This window comes from Lemur catta, chromosome 9 (assembly GCF_020740605.2).
Source record: "Lemur catta isolate mLemCat1 chromosome 9, mLemCat1.pri, whole genome shotgun sequence".
Lineage (NCBI taxonomy): Eukaryota > Metazoa > Chordata > Mammalia > Primates > Lemuridae > Lemur > Lemur catta.
Window position 1 is genome coordinate 72,878,712 of NC_059136.1, and position 4,032 is coordinate 72,882,743.

The following is a 4,032-nucleotide window of genomic DNA, read 5'->3' on the forward strand; positions in this document are numbered from 1 at the left end:
AGGAGGATTGCTTGAGCCCAGGAGTTTGAGATTGCAGTGAGCTATGGTGACACTACTGCACTCTAACTTGGGCAACAGAACAAGACCCTGTCTAAAATCGCATTGCTTATTTTGGGCATTTCTTTAATGAATACATTTTCCAAGTATTTTGTTATAGTGTATGTTTGGATTTGCTTTAAAGTCCTTGTGTACAACAGAAAAAAACTTTCCAAAAAGCACTCTCCTCAGGTATCTGACATAATTAGATACAATATAACATTTTACTAAATGCACTATTCATGTTTTACAAATGTTTGTTTACACTGATTTATTTGTGCTGGCAAATATACTGTGTTGTTAATATTGAACTATTTGTTTTCTTCCCAAACTCCTTATTTAACTTCATTGCTAGTAGGTTCTATTCAACCTTTAAGTATTCTTCAATATTCTCTGGCCTACTAGACTCAAAAAGAAAATTATACTGGTTCATAGACATTTTTAAAGGATTAATTTATTGTTTATCCTTGTTCCTTGGCATGTGAACAGGCTACTAAATTTTATTGTAGGTTCATATGAGCCCTGTATTTGACAAAATGAAAAGCGCTTCTATAAACTTTTCAAGCAAGGTAGGGAGTTACTTTATTGTTGCATACATCTAGCATATTAAATGTATATGATACCAAGATTTGAGTACCATAATTACTGTATTTGTATAGCTGGTCACATGGACTTAAAGCATATGAATTATTGTTATTGTATGATAATTGTTTTTACACTTAAATTTATTTTAATTAAGATGATCATAAATAAAATTTTAAATAAAAAGTGTAATTGGTATCTATATTCTTAAATTTTATAGATTAAACTATTTTTAAGGGTTTTGTGTTGAGTTACAAATATTTGAAACTTGGAATTTTAATTGAATATTTTTTTGCCTATAGTTTTTCCAACTTTTCTAAAAACTTTAAAAATTTTTTTGAATTTTTTAAAATTATTTTTTGCCTATAGTTTTTTCAACTTTTCTAAAAACTTTAAAAATTTTTTTCCTATAGGTACCTTTTACATCTTTTTATTCTAAATGCAACTGGATATTATGTGGCTGAAATTTCTTTGGGTACTGAAAAAGGAAGATTGACAAGTGAATTATCCCAAAAGTAACAAGACTTCTTATACTTAAGTATGTGCTATAGGCAGGGTATATTATCTTTCTATATGTGTACACACACACATATATGTAAAATATGTATACTTGAACACTCCCCCTCTTTTTAAACAAAATTGAGTTCATTTTGTGAAGTATTCTTTGACTTTATTATGAATTACTAGTTATGCCTAGAAATGGCTTACAGTGGTTTGCCTGTGATATATATCACTGTGACTCCATCATCTTTAATTTCAAGATCTAGTCTGAACCTACCATACCAAGTTTAAAGAAGGAAAAAAAATATTCAAATTATTTCCTTTGCCTCAGGTTCCTATCTTTACCCTGCCTTATTTTAGAAAAAAATACATATTTTTATTGTTATCTAATTAATACATGTACGTAGTTTGATATTTCAAACAATACTACAGAGCTCAAAATGAAAAATAGCATTTTCTAACCCCCTTCTATCCCAACTCTGAGTCCCTCTCCCCAAATTCTTTTAGCAGTTGTTTATGGTATTTACCTCCATCTTTTTAAAGGACAGCTGTGTTCTACTACATCTTTATTTATTGGCTTAATCATTCTCTGTGAACTTGCTAGTATGGAAGAGACCCACATAAGCTTCCTTTCTCTCCTCCTTTCCATACTTCTACTATAGTGATATATAATTTTTTTGTTAGAATAACATCTATTGTTTAACTTAGGACATTTATTCTCTGGTTAGCTAACAATTAGTATATTATGATTATAGTTTCCTGTGCAACTTTCTGTTCTTTCTGAAATGTCCCACAGGATTGTATGAATGTTTTATTGAATTGTATTGAATGTTTTATTTTCCATTTGTTCACCATACTCAGATATTCTGTTCTATTAGTAATATTTCTTTTCTCTGTGGAGAGACATCTTTTGCGGCCCTTTTCCTTTTCTTCTGAATTAGTTCCTGGCCAGGTGTGCTGCGTAGTCCTTCAGGGCTTGCCTTTGCTTCTCTTACGTTGAATCTTCTGTGTTCTGGCCTCATTCTTGACTCATTTTGGTGAACCCGTATTCTGGGTGTTTTCTGTGAAAAGGTACTTGGGAGGTAAAATTTTGTGATTTTTCCATGTCAGGAAATGTCTGTTCTCTCTTGTATCATTGATAGTTTGGCTAGATCTAGAATTCTAGTTTGAAAATAAGTTTCCTCTTAAAATGTTTAAAGCATTGCTTCACTCTCTTCGCTTTCAGCATTGCTGATGAGAAGTTGTTTTGATGCTCAATCCAGAATATTCTTTTCTCTGGAAGATTTTAGGATTTTCTCTTTATTTCTGTAGTCTAATTTCCTTGTGATGAGCACTGAATTGTATCTTCATTCTTTGTGTTAATTATTCATTTTTGTTTTCATTCTGGAAATTCCTCAAGTCTTTAGTGTTTTGTTTGTTTGATAATCTCCCACTTCTTTAATCTAGCTTCACTTTCTAGAATTTCTGTTATTCAAATGTTGAATCTCCTGTGTTATCAGCTTATTTCCTCTGTTTAACAGCTCCTTGCTTTTGCTTCTGAGGGATATTTATAACTTATTTTCCAACAGGTCAGCCCTGGGTAAAGAGTAATGTGCTGCTCAGGAGTGGCCACCCTCAGACTGAGCTGAGTATTAGCATTCAATCCCACAAGGCCACCTGCCTACGAGGAATAGAAACATGCCATATGTAGAATGTTTTAATTTCTAATATGTCCTATGTAATATGTCATATCCTTGTTATTAATATTTAGCATTGTTGAGCACAGTACCATATATTCTACTAAACACTTGAAGTTCAGGATATTTAATCCTCACAATAACCACAGGAGAGGTTATTATCCTTTTTGCACTGAGGTACATACATGTTACTCAATTTGCCCCATTTCCCTGCCCAAGGTGACAGTGAGGTGGTGAAACTCCTGCAGAGACACAGCTGGGGTCCACAGTGCCAACCACTGCCCAGCAGAGCTCCCCCTGGCTGCACACTAGAACCACCTGGAGAGCTTGTAGAACATGCCACTGCTGTGGTCCCCCCTCGTGAATCTGACTTACCAGGTCTAGACTGTTCCCCAGCCGTCTGTATTGTTAATAAATTTCCGAGGTGATATAATCATGTAGGCAGAATTGAAAACCATTTGGTTTCCCACAAGTAACCAATTTTTTTAGAAGTAGCCAACTCACCCACCCACCCATTCACCCGCTTTTGCAAGCCTTCTAGGGTTTTAGGGCACAATTTGGGATCTTAAAATTGAAATGCTGCTGTGAGTCATCCCCTTTGCCACCTCAGCCTGCTTGGGAAATTATTGTACCAGCCTTTTTTATTTCCACAGATTAACACTAGATGGCAAACTACACATAGGAATCATCTCATGTTAAGCATTTCCATTTCTGAAATTTAATATTTCCTTCAAATCACCTCATTAACCAATATTTGACATTATAGTACTAAAACCAGGGGAATGCTTCCTCAGTTGAATTACTGTATTGTGGGTTAACCTGCATTCCCTTAAGCGGAGCCACAGGTCCCCTGTACATACTACAGATTTTAGTTGTCTCCCAGCATCAGCTTTTAAATGGTATTCATTAATCACAAACATATATTAAATGAAATGCTTGTTATTTTATCATACATGAGAAAACTTTTCCACCAATATATTTCAATATTCCTGTTAAATAATTGACCCACTAATAAAAATGTTTGCAAATATCCTGCTTACCTTTCTCAGGGGTCGTATCTCCAGGGGTGCAAGGCAGGGGGCGCTTAGACACTATTGTGTGCCAATTTTTCCTTTTCCTTTCCCTTAGAAACTATTTGCTTGGATGATGGAGCTGTGAAGGTGGAATATATAAGGAACAATACAGGAAAAGTAAACACACATACACAGCATATACACACGAACACACTGCTCCCCAT